This window comes from Vulpes lagopus, chromosome 2 (assembly GCF_018345385.1).
Source record: "Vulpes lagopus strain Blue_001 chromosome 2, ASM1834538v1, whole genome shotgun sequence".
NCBI classification, from domain to species: Eukaryota; Metazoa; Chordata; class Mammalia; order Carnivora; family Canidae; genus Vulpes; species Vulpes lagopus.
Genome location: NC_054825.1, coordinates 123,219,241 through 123,238,183, shown reverse-complemented (window position 1 = coordinate 123,238,183; position 18,943 = coordinate 123,219,241). Strand labels below are relative to the sequence as shown.

The window sequence follows — 18,943 nt, the reverse complement described above, 5'->3', positions numbered from 1 at the left end:
TTATTCTATTGGGGTTTTAGTTATAATTCATGACTTAATGTTTCACAATAAACACTATTAGGATTTCTTATTTGGCTCATGACTTACCTAGAATTGTGGACCTCTTTTAAATGTCCAGATATTTGTTACAATAATTTGGATTGATTTATTTATTAGGCTGTAAATTATTGGTTTGTTATTTCATCCTAGTAGCAGAGTAGTTATGGAATGTGGCATATGTTATTGATTGTTCAGCATTTATGGAGAATACTTTGCGGTCCAGAACCTGATCCACCTCTGAAAATCTTCTTTGAGCTTGAAAGGAATGTGCATTCCCTGACTGTTCTCTAAATTATTAATTTTGTTGTTCATAGCTTTAAAAATATTTTAAAATATTAACTGTCAGTTACTATGCTTTATCTACAGTTTCGAGAGAAGCATGTTAACACTTTCCATTATGTAGAGTCTTGGTCCCACCTCAATCTGCCTGCTTGCCTGGGAGCCCCAGCACCTACACGTGGATCTGACTGACTGCTCTGTAGGCCAGGACATCAGCTTCACCTTCCCTTCTCTATTAATTGCTTGATTTCTATGTTTATGGCTCCTAGAGTTTTCGTGCTTTTCTTTCAAGCTAAGAGTTGTACTATGCCATTTAAAAACAATTTCATCCAAATAAGGAAAAAAAAAAAAAAGATATCATCCAGGATTTTCTTTTTTTCTTTTTAAAAATATTTTATTTATTTATTCATGAGAGACACACAGAGAGGCAGAGACACAGGCAGAGGGAGAAGCAGGCTCCATGCAGGGAACCCTATGAGGGACTCGATCCTGGGACTCCAGGATCACGCCCTGGGCCTAAGGCAGGCGCTCAACTGCTGAGCCACCCTGGCGTCCCTCATCCAGGATTTTCGTGATAGTTCAAGGGAAGCCATGTATACCAGCTCCTCCCATTCTTCTGCGCTGCCCTTCTTACATTAGTTTCTTTTAACTGAGATGAAAGTTCCAACTTTTGGCCTCATTGATTCTTCTCTTATATAGCTTTCTTATTTTTCATTTGTTATTTCATTCTAATCTCTTGGATTCACCCCCTCATTTTCTTGTCATTGTTTTGTACTTAAATTTTATAAAAGCAGTTAAGACTTGATTTCTCAGTGGAGAACTTTTTTAAGGAGAGGTATACGTTTTGTATATAATTTTCTTAGTCTACATTTGTAGCATTGTCCTTTTTTCTTCTGCAGCTTTTAAGAAAATTTACTGAAATTTTGCTTGTGAAAAATTTTTCTGTGTAAGTATGCTTGAAAATCTTCCTATATAGAAGTATGCTTGGAGAGACCATGCAACTGCTGTAGAATTTAGTCAACATATAGCTATTATATATAATCTTATTAAAGAGAATATTTGGTTTAGTTTTTCATCTAATTGACCATAATGAACTGAGAATACATGGCACATTTATTTACTCCTTTTATGCCTCTGAAAATTTTTCTTAAATATTTTGTGCTATATTCTTAGTGGTATTTATTCAAATGATATTTATTCAAATGGTAGTTAATTAAGTTTAAAAAAGTGGTGTGGTATATAAGAGCTTGCAATAGTATGTAGAGTTACATGACTTTTTTTTTTTTAAAGATTTTATTTATTTGACAGTGAGAGAGAGTACAAGCAGGGGAAGTGGCAGAGGGAGAGGGAGAAGCAGGCTCAATCCCAGGAGCCCGGGATCATGACCTGAGCTGAACGCAGACACTTAACCAACTGAGCCACCCAGGAGCCTCTAACATTACATGACTGTTAAATAATCATTGTGACTTTTATACTTTATTATCATATATTACTTTTTTCTTATAAATTTTTGCTTGAATTGTAATTTGTTATTTCAGGATTCCCTCAACAAATAGATAATTGCATCATACATTGCTCATTTATATATAATTGTTAAGATCTTTCTATTCTGGAAACAGAAAGATCATATATACATCTCATATCTGTGATACAATCACTGTGTATCTCTCTAATTGAATATTTCCTCAACTGTTAAATGAAAATAGGTGTGGAGTCCTACTTCATAAGATTGTATTAAAATTAAGTATTATGTCATTATATTATTGTCATATGTAAAGTGCATAATCACTATATTATATATAAGCCTATAATAACTATCATCTATATATCTAACATATATATCATAGCACTTGGAAAATAGTGAACATTCAATAAATGTTAGATCAAGAAATGAAGAGAATTATCCCTCAAGCAGCATTCAAATACTGGCAAATAAGCATAAAAAAAAAAAAGGTGGGGGGGGGAAGCTAAACATATTGCAGTTTAATACCATTGACTCTGTGACTCACATTGTTAATGGAAATAAGTTAGGGCTTTTTAAATTTAGGCAGAGCATAATTCTATTAATAAATAACATTTGTTCTGTGGTTTAGTTTATAAAGTAGTCCAAATCTTGAAAGTTTTTATTTAATTATGTAAGCATTAGAAAAATATCTTTCAAGTTTGAGTGGGATATTATGATGAAGAGAGTTGTAAGGAACAATCTATTCTGCATTGATGGGCAAGAGATCCAACACGAGGTTGAGAGTGGAGCCAGAAAGATCAGATAGGAGTTTATTTTAATCTAGAGATATATGATGGCAAGAGATCTGAGAGACAGCACTGAGAAAAAATAGGAAACTTGCCAAAGAATAACATACATCTTGGTGAAAATCAACAGTCTCCAGGGTTTCAAAGTAAATCTTTAAAAACAAAGTCTTTCGCACATCTATAAATTCTCAGAATTTTAAAAGTGGAATTTAGCTTCTACTTCTATTTGAAAAACAAACATTTTTTTTTCCATTTTTGAGCACATAATTATTTGTTTAAAAATACACTTTAAAATTTTAGATGAGAACTTTCCCTTCCAGTCAAGATGAATCTAATAGGGGTCAGATTTTACCCACATCCATTGCCTTAAACAATTTTAAAAAGAGAACTTGTAAGAAGTAAAAGTTGTCAGATACTGGATAACAAACAGCACAGAATTGTGACTCCTGAGAGAAGACAACTAAATAGTATGTGCCCTAAGATTTTCTAGTAGCTTGGAGAGAGTTTTCATGCCACAGTAAAGTTATAGGAACCCAAACAGAACAGTCTTGCTAAGCTGAAGAGGAAAGAACTGCACAGAAAGAGTTCCAGAGATTTTTAGAGGAATCTTTTGAGTCTTTAGCTGAAAAGTTATCTACATATAATAAGGAAGAGGTTTTGAAAACTCCCTGAAGATCACATAAAGCACCACCATGAAGGAGGAGAATAATAATAATAATAATAATTCCTACAAATCACGCAGGTTTGTTCATGTACCTACCTGAAAATGTGTGAAGATCATATAATACAAGGCTCATCTGATAGAATTCTCAAGAGTATTATCTTCATGGAATTACATTATCCCTAGACTGTGAGTTGCTTTAGGCTCTGTTCTGATGAACTCCTATTCACCCTGTTGGTGCAGGAAGGGTCTCCTACCCTAAATAGTACAGGATTGTCGAACACATGCACCCAGCGATGGTGCCAGAAGAGATTGGCAGCAAATTCCATGAGGGTCACATGGCATTGCCTTTGGGAGCAAAGTAATTCCAATGTGGCTATGCAGGCAGGCTTTGTAGTTTACAAGCGGTGCCCCTTGGTTCTTATGAGATGTTGTGATCGGCTTGTTTGAATAGTTTTGTGGACTGGCAGGAGATGAGACATGTTAAGTTGACAACCCAGTACAGTGCAGCTGGTCCAGCTGATAAGGGAACTAACCAGATGGATAGACTTTCCCATGAGAGCAGGGAAACACATAGCTAGGCCTGTGGGGAACTGTGAGGCTTAAAGGTAACAAGGCAGCATTTGAAATTTAGTTTTAACTCTACAGCCACACTATAATGAAGTTTGAAAGAAAACTCAGAATGATCTGATTATAGGTAACTTTCCTATTGCATAACTTACCTATAGCTTACGTATTATAAGTAACACGCTGGAACAAAATTTAACAGAATTTAAAGGAATATAACAAAATAGAGCAACTGATACTATAAATCCACAAAATCAAAATTAAAAATCTTCTGCAAATGAGTAAGAAAATTCTGACCCATACTATTGTAAAATTGAATCAATAGGAATTAATCTGGAAATAACAGAGATGTTGAAATTGGCATGACATATAAACAGCTCTTATAAATATGACCCACATGTTCAAGGAGGTAGAGAAAAACATGAAATGATGAGAAGAAAATCTTCTTTAATATCGAAGCTATAAAAATGGCCAACATGGAACTTCTAGAGAGGAAAAATACAACATCAGATATGAAGAATGCACTGTATGGAATTAAGAACAGTCTAGGTACAGTAGAATAAGAGATCAGTAAACTTGAAGATATAGCAATAGAAACTATCCATAATGAAGTACAGGAGGGAAAATTAGATTGAAAAAACAAAAAATCCAGGTCCAGTAGGACAATGTCCAGCCTTCTAATATATGTGTAATTGAAATTCCAGAGGAAAGGGATGAGATGTCAGAAAAACATTTAAAGACAAAACATGTAAATGTTTTCTAAAGTTGATGAAAACTGATAAACCCACTGATCTGGAAAAGTCAATAAAAATTACTCAGAAAACCATGTTAAATCACATCATAATCAATTATAAAAAGGGATCCCTGGGTGGCGCAGCGGTTTGGCGCCTGCCTTTGGCCCAGGGCGCGATCCTGGAGACCCGGGATCGAATCCCACGTCGGGCTCCCGGTGCATGGAGCCTGCTTCTCCCTCTGCCTGTGTCTCTGCCTCTCTCTCTCACTGTGTGCCTATCATAAATAAATAAAAAAAAAATCAATTATAAAAAGAAAAAAAAGAGAAAATCTTAACAGTATTAGGAATAAAATAGAACAAAAATAAAATAGAATCAAAAAACAACATGCAATCCAAATGAAGGCAGGAAAAATGGATCAAATTACAGATGAGAAACTAAGAAAACAAATACCAAAAGTTAATAGATTTAAACCTATAAGTATTGATAATTGTATTTAATGTAAATGGCCTAATACACCAATTAAAATGCAGAGATAGCTAGGATTTTTTTTAAAATAAAGACTCAATTATATGCTGTCTACAAGACATGGAATTTAAATAGAAAAGAGTGGCTAAGGTAAAAGTAAAAGCATAGGAAAAAGGAGACCACGCATGGAAAAATAAATGACATGCAAAGGCCAATCAAAAGAACACTTCCACTTCTGGCCATGCTGAAGAACCAGGGGTGGAGTTTACCCACACATAAGGAACAAACAAAAATGTATAAATAATATGGAACAATAATTTCAAAACACTGCACCTAGAGTTACAAGGAGAGTGATTTCTGATTTCTGACAGATGGGAAACACATGAGGTGAGGACTGTGCTATCCTCACCACAATGCTTTGAGAGAGTTTCCAGGTCAAGAAGGAGGGAGGAAATTGTCAAATTCCCTGAAAGCATTAATTCCTGAAGCTCATTCATGAACAAATAAATAATCTAAATACTCCTATACCTGTTAATGAGATTGAAATTGTAGTTATAAAGCTTCCCACAAAGACAACTCCAGGCTCAGATTGCTTACCCGGTAAACTCTAACAAATATCTAAGGGAAGAACAATATTAATTCTAGACACACTGTTCCAAAAATTAACGAAGAAGTCATACTCCCCAACTTGTTCTATGAAGTTACTATGAAGCTGACTCCAAAACCATGCAAAGGCATTCCAAGAAACATAATAAAACAAACAAATAAGAAAAATTACTCATCACTATCCCTCATAAGCATCTTTATAAAAGTCCCAAACAAAATTTTAACAAATTGAGCCCCCAAATATGGATAATTCATCATAACCAAATGGGCTCTATCCCAGGAATAGAGGACTGGTTTAACGGGAAATGTAGCAATGTATTCACTACCTTACAAGTTAAAAATGAAAAGTCAGATTGAAAACTTATCTCAACAAACAGAAAAAAACCACTTGACAAAATTCTATATCTATTCCTCGTGAAATACTCAGCAAAGAAAGAACACAAGAATACACCCTCAACTGGAAAAAGGAAATCCACAAAACCCAACATAACACTTCACGGTAGAAGAACAAATGCTTTCCCGCTCACAATGTCAGGACAAGACAGGGAGGCCTGATGTTCCTAAACACGTCGCGGAGGGGGAATGCCTTCATCGTGATGGGGTTGCGTGTCTGGAGTGAAATTTCCCGTGGATTCCTGCATGCACACATGCGAGTGCCTGTGTGGTTATTGCTCAGGGACAGAATGGATAGAAGGGTCACGGGCTGCCCGATTCCTTTCCAGCAGCCAAGAGGATGCAACTTTACCCTGCTTCTTTCTATTTAATATCTTTTGATTAATTGAACAATTTGCAGCAAGTGACTGCAGTTTGGATCCCCGATTCCATCCAACATGAATTCAAACTCCACCTAGTATTCATTCAAAACCACTGTGTTTTGTTTTAAGGGAAAATGACATTTTTAGGGCGGTTAAAGTGAGAAGGACATGGGTCTGGAATCAAGTGATATTGGTTCTGCCACTGAAGCAAGTGCTTTATCCCTTCTTGGCTTCTGCATCTCATCCAGTAAGTAAAGAGTTAGACCGAAAGGCCCCCTTAATTCTCTCCTCGCTTGGAATTTTAATAAATGTTCGGATTAATCTCCCTCAAACTTTAGCATGCATCCAGATTTCTGATTCCTGATTTCTGATTCCTGCATCCAGAGATTCTGATTCAGCAGATGTGGGTGCAGCCAGACAATTTGCACTTCTGACAAGTTCCAAAGCCTGGCTGCTGCTGCTGTCCCTCGGGCGACCCTTGGCGTAGCCCAGGTCAGCAATCCAGAGGTTGCACTGGTTGCCCTTCTGTCTCAAGATGTGAGATGATGTATTTTTGGAATAAAATCAGTCATAAATACTCCAGTAAGGCTGTATGTTTTAAATAGTCCATCATATTAAAAAATACTTCTGTTGCTGTAAAAAGCTAGTATTTATTACTTTATGTTCCTGTTTTGGGCTGGTTAATGAAGTACGTGACTGGTTTCTGTGTGTGCATTAGCAGACTTAATCCCCTTTATTGAATGTGTTTTACATATGGAGACTTTTGATTTGCATTTTGGTTGGGATTTTGAACACAGGTTTAGGGTCTTTTGCCTCCAGGAGCTTGTAATCAAGTGGGAGAGATGGGCATGAACAAACAATTCTTAAAGCATCAAATAAAAATGCTAAAATTATTTTAAAAAAATACAACATACACCCCTTTAAAACAAAGGTGTATGAAGGAGAGATTAATTATTTTTTTTTTTTTGAGGATTTTATTTATGTATTTGAGAGAGAGAGAGAGAGAGAGAGAGAGAGAGAGAGAGAGAGAGAATGGGCAGGGGAGTAGCAGGCAGAGGGAGAGGGAGAAGCAGACATCCCACTGGGCAAGGAGCCCAGGATGTGGGGCTCAATCCCAGGCCCTGGGGATCCTGACCCGAGCCAAAGGCAGATGCTTAACCCTCCGCCCCCCCGCCCCCGTCCCGAGCCACCCAGGCGCCCCCTGGGAGAGATTAATTCTAATTGGAGGTTACAGAGAAGAGGAAACAAATAATCTGTGATGTCCTGGTGATGAGGCTCTGGTATAGAAAATGCCAGACTCAGGGGATGCAAGGATCTATTTTAACTACTTTTCTATAGTCAAAGACAACTAGCCTAGCGGGAACTTTCTTTTGGGGTCCTATATACACTTTTCAAGTGTACTACATTTAAGCACACTTAGAATAATCAAGAAATAGGGGATCCCTGGTGGCGCAGCAGTTGAGCGCCTGCCTTCAGCCCAGGGCATGATCCAGGGGTCCCAGGACTGAGTCCCACATGGGGCTCCCTGCATGGAGCCTGCTTCTCCCTCCACCTGTGTCTCTGCCTCTCTCTGTCTCTCCATCTCTCATGAATAAATAAATACAATATTTCAAAAAAAAGAATAATCAAGAAATAATTGCTCTCTAAATATGCTTACACACACGCACAGCCATGATAGCCATAGAAGATGTCACTTTTAAATTACTACTTTCCATCAACAATAATACCTTCTAAATTTTTTTTTTTTTTTTTTTTTTTTTTTTTTTTTACCTTCTAAATTTTTATGCTCATTAAGAATGGATGAGCAAATGTATCAGTTGAATCAGACACTGGTGAAATCAAATTTAAAATAGAATGAATTCTGAAAATAAATTTGGGTGAAACCCATGGCGTAACATGTATTTTCTGCCTGAATGTAAATCTGAGTTATACTTATAAACTGTATGTACATATTGTATGTGTAATCATGTAAGTTATAGATGGAAGATAATTAAAATATTTAGAAATTAAAGTTTAGATGCACAGAAGTTTTTTTTTATAGAATACAAATAAAAGTTTATTGTACAAAAATGAGGCCTTCATATTTTATAGTTCAATAAGGCTAAACAAAAACTAAGTTATTTTTTAGAATTCACAAAAATTTCTCTGTCACTCCCCCACATCCCAACTATTAAAATGGCCTGACCAAATGTCATTAAAACAAACACTTTAAATAACACCAAGTCCTTTAAAGACAACTATGCAATATGTTATTTTTTGGCATATGTGTTCTTCATGGCATGGGATGGTGTGATTCTAAATCCCTGTAAAGCATCCCTGGCAGCTCCAGCCTGTCCATCATTTTCAAATTCAACAAAAGCAATGTCATGCCTCCCGGGTACCAAACGTACTTCTTTGAAGCCCAGAAACTGATTAAACAGCAAAGACAACATCATCTCATTAGTCTCTTCTGGTAAATTGTTGAGGAATAAAATATAGTTTGGAGGGTAATCAGGGACCTAAGGATTTGGTGTTGAATTTCCTTGGGCATTTGCTGCATTTGGTGCTCCCTGACCAGGCTTTTTGTTTGCAGTGGTTGCAGTCTGTTCCACAGTTTTTGCTTTTTTCTTTCCCTTCTTCTATTCTTTGTCAGCCAAAGTGCCACGCATTTTAGATATTATATCCGAATCTGTTTTTGCCTACTGGGTTCGCATTGGTTTACCATAAAATGGAAATCCTTGTAACTGTCTCAAGCCATTTGTGGATGAGCCCAGTTCCTTAAAAATAACAAAAGCTTGCCCCCTCATCTTCATGGTCTGTAAAGCTACAATACCTACCACAGGGCCAAACTGAGAAAACAAGGCGTACAGGGATCACTTTAATTCTTCTTCTTTAATTTTGTCTTTCATATTGTTCATGTAAATTATATGATTTGGTCTGATATCTGTGTTTGCAGTTAAACTGTTTCAAATTGCCTGGGGCCTGCGTTGGTCAGGTGCACCGAGGCTTGACCAGAGCCCGGGCTGCACCCCTGGGTTTTATTCCTTTGTTCCAGCTCCCTACCGCCTTATGCTGCGGGGTCGACCTGGTCTTCGTAACCATTGCTTCTATGTATTGAAGGACTATTCTGTGCTATCCACACGGTATCCGTTTTCTTGAATAATCCCAACAATCCTAGAAAATAAGTAGTACTCAGTTCATCTTAGATCCAGCTCACACGAGTTGTCTGTTTTGCAAACACTTTGGCAGATTTCTGCCTGACTCCAGAGCCAATGCCCGTGTGCACACTGCTTATGTGGCCTCGAACTATTCTCGTTTGACCCAGGGAAAAAAAGGAAAACCCTGCTAATATAATTGCATCGTTGTCAGTACTATTGCTCTTCGTGTCTCCACTCCTCCCGTTGGGTGTGTCTCTTGATCGACAAATAGAAGAGGAGAGTCATCCGGACTCAACGGGCTAGTAATGAATCTTGCAGGCCCCGCTGTATTTACAGATGGAAGAAACTCCAGAAACATGAAGGTCAATGCAAATTATCAGAACTTAGGATCTGTGGAGTGGGAACAGGTAGTCACGTAGGCAGGTAAGGCAATAGGTGCAATGTAACACTTAAGAACACGCAGATAACCTTTGGGGCCAAGTTAAGTGTATCTAGTTAGTTCCAAACAAAGTGTGTGACTCTAACAACACAGCCTTTCTTTCTTCTTTCTTTCTTTCTTTCTTTCTTTCTTTCTTTCTTTCTTTCTTTCTTTCTTTCTTTCTTTCTTTTCTTTCTTTCTTTTTTTCTTTCTTTCTTTCTTCTTTCTTTCTTCTCTTTCTTTCTTTCTTTCTTTCTTCTTTCTTTCTTTCTTTCTTCTTTCTTTCTTTCTTTCTTTCTTCTCTCTTTTTTTTTTTGAATTTATTTATTTGAAAGAGAGAATGTAAGAGAGACAGTGAGCATGAGCAGGGGAGCAGGGGCAAAGGGAGAAGCAGGCTTCCTGTTGAGCAGGGAGCCCAACTCGGGGCTCCATCCCAGGACTCCGGATCATGACCTGAGCTGGAGGCAGACCCTTACCCGACTGAGCCACCCCGGGGCCCTCCTTCCTCTTCCATAATTATCCAACTCTCAAATTCACTAGTTACCTCAAGAGACAGTTTCTGCCTTCCAAGTTAGCTTCCCATAGCACTTCCTTCTGGGAAGTGTCCAAGGTTTGGACTCTTGCTGGCTTCTCAGACATCTGTGCATCGCTGGCCTGTTTCTGCTTGAGTGGTGTGGCAGGTGAAGGGCAGCCACACATTCTCTGGTACTCCTTTTATCAGGAGACACGGCCTATTTGTCTTCCTCTTGAATCTGGGCTGCCATGAGGCTATTTCGACAAACAGAAAGAGACTATGTGCAAGAGACTGTGGCAGCTCTGGAGCTTGTTTTTATGAGGGTAGCAGCTTCTGCTTTGGGCTCCTAAAGCCCCAAGACAAAAAATAAGAAGTCGGACTGCCCTGCTGGAGAGACCACAGAGAAAGGTCTGAGAATACAGAGAGGATCAGAGAGAGAGAGAGAGAGAGAGAGAGGGAGAGAAAGAGAGAGAGAGGCCTAGCTGAGCCCCATCCTTCCAGTTGACTGTGGCAAGGTATCACGTGAATGAGGGAAGTTACCTTAGATCTTTCAGCCCCACCCAGGCACCCGCTAAAAATGGGTGAGTCAGCACCCTATAGAACAAAACTCTTGCCCAGGTACATATGCCCAAATTCCTGGCTCATAAAATAATGACATATAATAAAATAGTTCTTGTTTTAAGCCATTAAGTTTGGGAGTGATTTTTACACAACCATAGATAATGGAAGAAACAAGTAGAAATTCTGAATCTTGGACTTAACGTTCCCTTACGGGATAGTTCCTATCAGTTTCTTCTTCTCCCTATCACTGAAGGTCGATGGTTCCCTTCGAATCAAACCAACAAAGCCATCCATGCAAAAAAGACTCATCTGCCTGAATTCTGGTTCCCAGGATCCTTTTGCAGGCACGTCCCATTTGTCTTGAGTCTTGCTTATTTAGACGCACCCCCTCTCCTGCCTTGGTTTGTCTCACTGTGTCTTTATAAAGCGTGCATGCCTTATTTTTTGTGTGTATGGATTTTTCTCTGTGATTGTGTTACAATGGGAGTCTTTTTATATCGATTTCACCTTGTCTCTGTGGGATGTGTGCATGCTCCTCTCTGTTGGTACCTTTTGGTCCGAGTCTTAATCGTTGTGTGTGGGTCAATTTTTACATGTTTGGCTTTCCATCTTTTCCTTTTCAGTCTCTGTTTCTTTCTACTTAATTCTCTCAATCTCTCCAGGAACAGGTAGCTGAGTGAAGTGGGTTAGGGCACAGACACCAGAGTCACATTGCTGGGACCAGACCTCAGGTGTGCCACATACTGTGTGATGACCTCGGGACACGTTTAGCATCTCAGTGTTACAGTCTTCCCATCTGAAATATGAAGGTTATAATATTCCCCAACTCACAGAACTGTAGGTGGGTACATACCTCCGCGCAGATGTCTGTCTATGTGGGGATGTGTGTACAATTGACCCTTAGATAACACAGGAGTTAGGGGCGCCCCCATGGAGTTGATAATCCACATGTAAGTTTTGATTCCCTGAGAACCTAACTACTAAATAGCCGATTGTTGACTGGAAGCCTTACTAATAACATAAGCAGTTGACTGGCACATATTCTGTATATTATGTGTATTATATCCTATACATTATACAGTAAAGTAAGCTAGAGAAAAGAAAATGTTATTAAGAAAATCATAAGAGAGATACATTTACAGTGCTGTATTGTAGAAAAATTTGCTTATAAGTGACCCACATAGTTTAAACGCATCTGAAATATGAAAGTAATAATAGTCTCCAATTCATAGAGTGTATGTGAGCGTATTCAGATGATATTGGCCTAAAATAAGCATTCTCTAAGCATCAGACATGATAACAAATTTGATTTTCACTGAGTCTACTAGTCTCCATTCCCTGTGCCCTGCTCATTCCCTCCTGTTCTTCACCTTTCTCTAGAAAGTAACTGAAAGGGACATTTTATTATTTTTTGGAGTAAATCAATAGAATTCAACATTCCCATTAACAGTTTAAAAAATGAATAGATTCTGATTCATTTCTCTATCAAAAAACTCCACAACTGGTCAACTACACTTCAATAATAAATAAATAAATAAAAATTGCACAATGAGATACAAGAATCTTTAAATTTGTATGAATATTCACTTAATTTTTTTCTCTCTCTCTTTTGGCACAAAAACTGAAAATATGAAAAGATTCATAATCCAGGCTTAGATTGGGGAGGATTTCAACGTTGTGTTTTTGTGGTGACATCTGACAGATGTCATTTCTTGGAGGGAGAATTCTGTGGGTGGACTCAGCCCAATGCATTTTCTGATAGACCATGTCCAAGTTTATCAGTTTCTCTTCTATTCAAGGCAGCCCATTGTCTCAGATCAGGTTTCTTAGAAGTATACCAACCCCCAAACACATGATTTGTAAAGGAAGTGCTCATGGGAGACACCACAAAGGGAGTAGGACTAGTAGGACAAGGACGTAAAAGAAGCCAGAGAGGAGCCTCAGCCTGCTTTCCAGAGTCTGTGAAGTCCTCTGAAAAGTAAAATTCACCTTGGCTTTTGTCCTGATTGGAGGGGTAAATGCCAGGCATTCATATTTTTGTGTCAGTGACTGGCTGAGGGCTGGGGGAATAGGAGGTGCATAGGCTCTCAGGCACCTTCAGCTCCTTGGCTCCAAGTCTGTAAGCAAAATAGCCTCAGCTGCCCTCAGGCAGTTTTACAAAAGCATCTCAGTGACAGGCTAGAAACTGGCAGAGGGTCACTCAGGGATGGTCAAGGGGATCCAAGGAGATCCATATGGAACACCGAGTGTTTCCAGCCCTACATGTATCACAATGCAAAAACGGGAGTGCCAATACTTTAGGAATAAAATTTGAATCAGTTCAAATTTACTCTTCAATTTTAGTTACTCATAGATATTGGTGCTTTAACACATAGTAGGTGCTATCCTCCTCATCTGATTGTCATACCCCGTCGAGTAATGACAACATAGTTAACATCTAACTAGATTAGACACTAATTCCTTTTTTTAAAAAGAAGAGTAATTGCAATCTATCTGTGTCTTCATCCAAACTTATTTTCCTTATATCGTAATTGTATGTACAAACTGGCACAAGTAATGATAGAGAAAAAGAAGAGAAATCATTCCAAGGTTAGCACATATCACAGGCTCATTAACATCTTCAGGTCAAAAAGACCTCCTTTTTTATTTTTTATTTTATTTTTTATTGGTGTTCAATTTGCCAGCATATAGAATAACACCCAGTGCTCATCCCATCAAGTGTCCCCCTCAGTGTCCGTCACCCAGTCACCCCCACCCCCCCGCCCACCTCCCTTTCTACCACCCTTTGTTTGTTTCCCAGAGTTAGGAGTCTCTCATGTTCTGTCTCCCTTTCTGATACTTCTAAGTGAGATGGCAGGAGCTAACTTCTTCTGACTGTGTTCAGCTCTCGGGCATGACCTAGGGCACCCTGGAACAATAGAGGTGAAGAGAGGGCTCTCTCTTACCAATTCCCTGACCTCACAGGTGTCGCATGGGCCATTAAACCCACTCCCAGGCTTTTCAAATCCTCTCCCTGACTCATTCCTAAGGCACAAAAAAGGCTGAGCAGTGAGGTAGTGACTTTATATTTGGCGGCCTGAAGTCTCTCTCTTCTGAGCCTCTTTTTGCCCCCTCCGCAACAACCTGTGAATCTATTGCCTTTGTGGCTATGCTCCTACGAAAAAGAGAAGGCAACTGAATTTTAACCATGTTTAACCTCTATGGTGTCATGTGTGAAATTGTTAAACAGATACTTTCTCAACTTCTGTAGTCAGCGTTGACCTAGGCCACATGCATCATGCATGATACTAGTCAGTGTTGACCTAGGCCACATGCATCATGCATGATACTCATGTTTTAGCCAATATGAAAATTGTTACCAACCCAGCTAGTGATGACTCTTCTTGTCAATGTTTGTGGAATATAATATGACTGCTCTCTGAGAACTTTCTTTCTTTCTTTTCTTTCTTCCTTTCCCTCCTTTCTTTTCCCCCTTCTTTCCCTCCTTTCCTTCCTATCCATCCACCATCTATCCACGAAACAGATGATAGAGGAGGAGTGGGGGGAGAAGACAGAGAGAGAGAAGAGAGAGATCATGTCAAGGTTAAGAAGTAAAGCAGGCTGAAAGTATTATATAGAACAAATTAGAGGAGTTAATTCTCTATAGAAATCAACTGGTAGAGAAATTTGAGCATGTAGATATAACAGAAAAAGACTACCCTGGAAATAGTAATGAGGGCTTTTAAATAAGACAAATCCCAACGTAGGTGGCCTGCTAAAAACTATCACAGTCGTAGAAGAGATTATAAGAGGATTCCAGATTGAAGCATACTATGTATCCTCATTTACACTGACTAAGGGGGTCTCATAAACTCCTTAGTAAAAAAAAGGAATTAAAAGTCAATTTTAGAACTCCACTATACTAGGATGTTAGAACCCCACATACATACATTTGTATTTAGTTGTGATAAAACATATGAACGTGTGAATGTGTGTATGTATGTATGTGTGAACTGCAAAAGATTTTTATGGAAAGAGGTATGGCTAGCCATGACACGGCATCACAATCACTTTAATTTTATTCTTAACAGATACCCATACCCATAATTAAAACAAAAACAAAAATCATGCACAGAAAACAAAACCAAGGGATACCTCATTGCTTCATGGGGTTGGCTCCAAACTCCCTTGGGGAAATCCAGTGGCTGGGCTACTAGCCTTGGTCATACACTGATTCTTTAGATTTGGCCATTTGGGCCTAAGCAGGCTAGGATCAAACTCCTGTGGAAGACTTGCTTTCTTTGCTTCTATTTCAAAGTTCAAATATGAATTCTGAACGTCAGCACTCTTTGAGTCAAGGAAAGCACACCATCTAGCAACAAACAGTGGAAGAAAGCAGAGAAAACCAAGAAAGTGTTTGGCCCAAGGAATAGGGCAGGACTGGTTGAGTTCCCTTCCTCTGTATTTTTTGGGTTGGCTGGGAGAGGAGCTCAAGGGAGCTTCATTGGCTCTTCTCATGCAGCTGGGGAAAGAGCTAGCCAGGGTTATGTAACATTCATTCGATAAAAGTCCAGTTCAGTTATATGAAGCCAGAAATATAATGTGTCTGAAAACTGTTTTCTTTCCATAAAACCAAATGAATTGGAATCCCTTCTCTTAATCAAGAACATCTTTTGTTCCTACAGAGAAATGAAAAATTCCTTAAACGGATCTTACTCTCAAATTGTTCTTGAAGAAATATTAAAATTCTAAAATATACACAGAAACAACTATTCTCTCTCTCTTTTCTTTTCTTTTCTTTTCTTTTCTTTTCTTTTCTTTTTCTTTTCTTTTCTTTTCTTCTTTTCCTTCTTTCTTCTTCTTCTTCTTCTTCTTCTTCTTCTTCTTCTTCTTCTTCTTCTTCTTCTTCTTCTTCTTCTTCTTCTTCTTCCTTTCTTTCTTTCTTTCTTTCTTTCTTTCTTTCTTTTTCTTTCTTCTTTCTTTCTCTTCTTATTCTGCTATTGAAACAAATGTTTGGGACTTCCAAAGGTTTAGTATGTCAGCTCCAAGTCTAGTAGACCACTGTTGAGTTTATTTTCTCAATGGCTTTCCTCTGTCTACATGTACAGTGCCTACACATTCCTGTTTTCATCTACCTGGCTCTCTTGGGGACTGACCGATTGGTCCATGGATGGAAATATTCCCCAAACTGGGCACATCAGAGTCCCTTTTCAGGAACTGAATCTCTTTCTATCTCTTCTCTGGTCAGGAACTATTAGGCATGATTGAGTAGCTGGGATGCATTCCACGTATTTACCATAGTGAGAAATCCAAGAAAATAAAACTAACCTCCCTACCCCTATGAAATAGAGCTGGAAGTAAGGAGAATGTCCTGAGAATATTATAATAAACAGAAGGACCTTTCAGTGTCTGGTTTAGCCCTGAGGCTCGTTCAACAACTGTTCTTCCAAAGTCTTGGTTGTTTGATATTTTTCTAAGTTTTGAATATTAAATGAATAGCTTTCCAATAAAACTTCTCCTTTTGCTTAACCTAGGTCAATGTGGGTTTCTCTCACATGTATCTGATAGTCCTGACTATTATTATGTCAAGAGCTTCATTTGTTCCATTTTTTTTTTTTTGCATTAAAAAAACTGCTGTATCAGTTCTAAATGGGGCTCCAACTTCAAATTCTATACTGGGAACTCTAGTTGATTAGGCCAGCACACATAAGGGACCCCTTTTTTCTGGTTAGCCTGAGGAGCCTAGAACAAAACTGGCCCCAAGTTGCAGACTTTGCCTACTCCACTCAAACTCATTTCCTGCCTCATACCATGTGACTGAGACTGCCGGTTGTCTACTCCAGTTTACATTTTCCTTCTAATGGAAACTCTGAATCTTAGTTGGACATAAGTTGGCTGGAAAAAAAAAGTCTTCATTTTCTAATTTTCCTTGCAGCTAGGTATGGGTTGTAAGCAAGGTGACTGAGAATTCAGCAGAAGGGTTTTTTTTTTTTTTTAAATTTGTTTGTTTTTGTTTTTACAGATTCTGAAAACTTTCCTTAAGGGGCAGCTGGCATGTGCTCTTTGTCACCTTCCTTTTTCAGGTCTCCTTTTCAGTTGGTTGTTATAGTCTGGCTGGAATTTGACCAGTTTCCTTGGACTATGGGGTAGAAAGCATGAGCTGAGGTTCATGGAACCCAGGTTTATGGCATCCTGGAGCCCCAGACCAGCCCCGGAATACTTATCTTCAGGCATTTAAAAAAAATTCTTTTTTACTTGATGTAGAAATAAATTATCTTGTTTAAATCACTACTATTTTTTTATATGCACCCAAACTAATTCTAAATGATGAACCATTCCACTTGAAGAAAATTGCAATGAGATCACATCTACTGGCAAGAAGGCCCCCAAAAGAAGGGAAATCAGTGATTAGAGTGCCACAGATACATCATAATTGAGCTCACTAGGGTTAGGTCCCAATACTGTGCTCTAAGCCTTGAATAAAATTAGACGAGGGTTCTCCTTCATTGTAAGTGGAATTGAAAGCAGGCTGATGAAAGAGGCTTGAGTTCTCACTAAAGCCACATATTTATGTTTGTGTGTAGTAAAGAGTACCAAATAATTTCATAAATGGGTCCAGTCATTCCCAACAAATACTCATTTCTTAATGATGTTCAGGGTCATCTTCTAAAATTGCCATCTGAACATTGTCACCACCCTGCTAAAAGCCTTTCAAGGACTAGAAGCTTTAATCATATTTAGCAAAGATTGTATCCATCTGTTTACTCACTTATTTGGGGTTTCTGTTTGTTTGTTTTGTTCTTCCAGTACTTTCTACAAGCTCTGTGAAGGTGGAAACCACGCCTTCTTTATTGTCAGCGCTACCTTCAATTCGTCAAAAAGATCAAGCCGGGCAGCACTTTAGATAGCCTCTTGTTTTAAGGGTCCTATTTGTAGGGAGTGGGTATCATGATGTGTTTCATTCAACAGAGAGAGTTCTACGACACCCCCCATGACCTGTAACCTTGTATAAGCTGCACCCTGTGAGTGGAAGAAATGGTGACTATGATGGAATTTCACTCTTACAAGTAGATGACTGACCAGTTGACTGACAAATCTCAAAATGGAAATTTTCCTCAGTGAGCTTGATCTAATGGAATGAACTCTTGAAGGAGATTAAAACCAAACCAAACCAAACCAAACCAAACCAAACCAAACCAAACCAAAAACAAAACATCAGCAGATTCACTCCAACTGGCCTGGAAGGAAGAGAGCAAACATCAATGTTTGGAGTCACTATGGGAGCCCCGTGGCAGAGAACTGCAGGTGGCCTTGGGTCACCCACAAACAGGCAGGAAAAAAATCGGTACCTCCGTCTCACAGCTGCAAGGAGGAGATTTCTTCCAACAGTCCGAATAAACCTTGAGCTTCAAATGATAAGGGCATGATGGCCAGCACCTGGAATGCAAGTCCATGAGACCCTGAGCAGAAGCACCCTCCCGGGTTTATCCACTTAGGAAGTGCATAGAATAAGTTTGAAAAAGGCCTTAATGGGAATGCAAATACCTACCTCCTGCCTGCAGGTGATGGAGTGGAGCTGACAGGGAGCTGAGAAGTGCAAACCCCCGGCACATGGGGGCGTGCTTGGCCCTGGCCCACTGGTGGTGTTGCTTGAGTCTCTTCATTCCAATCAAAGTATAATAACCTAAGCTAAATCTTTTTAACATAAAAAAATTTATTTATTTTATTTGACAGAGAGAGAAGGAGAGAGAGAGAGAGAGAGAGAGAGAGAGAGAACAATGGGGGGGTGGCATCAGGCAGAGAAGGAGAGGGAGAAGCAGAGCCCACGTGGGGCTGGACCCCAGGACCCCACAATGAAGACCTGAGCCCAAGGTGGGTGCTTCAGCGACTGAGCCACCCAAGCACTCCAATCTTCTTAAGGTTTGATCACTTAGTGATCAACTATCACAGCTCTGTTGGTGCTTTCTAGGCTGATAGA

At 39.0% G+C, this 18,943-nt stretch overlaps 1 pseudogene; it reads right to left on the bottom strand.

The window, feature by feature from the left end:
• Positions 1-8,605: 8,605 nt before the first annotated feature.
• On the bottom strand, positions 8,606-18,629 carry LOC121478106 (annotated as a pseudogene).
• Positions 18,630-18,943: the final 314 nt, after the last annotated feature.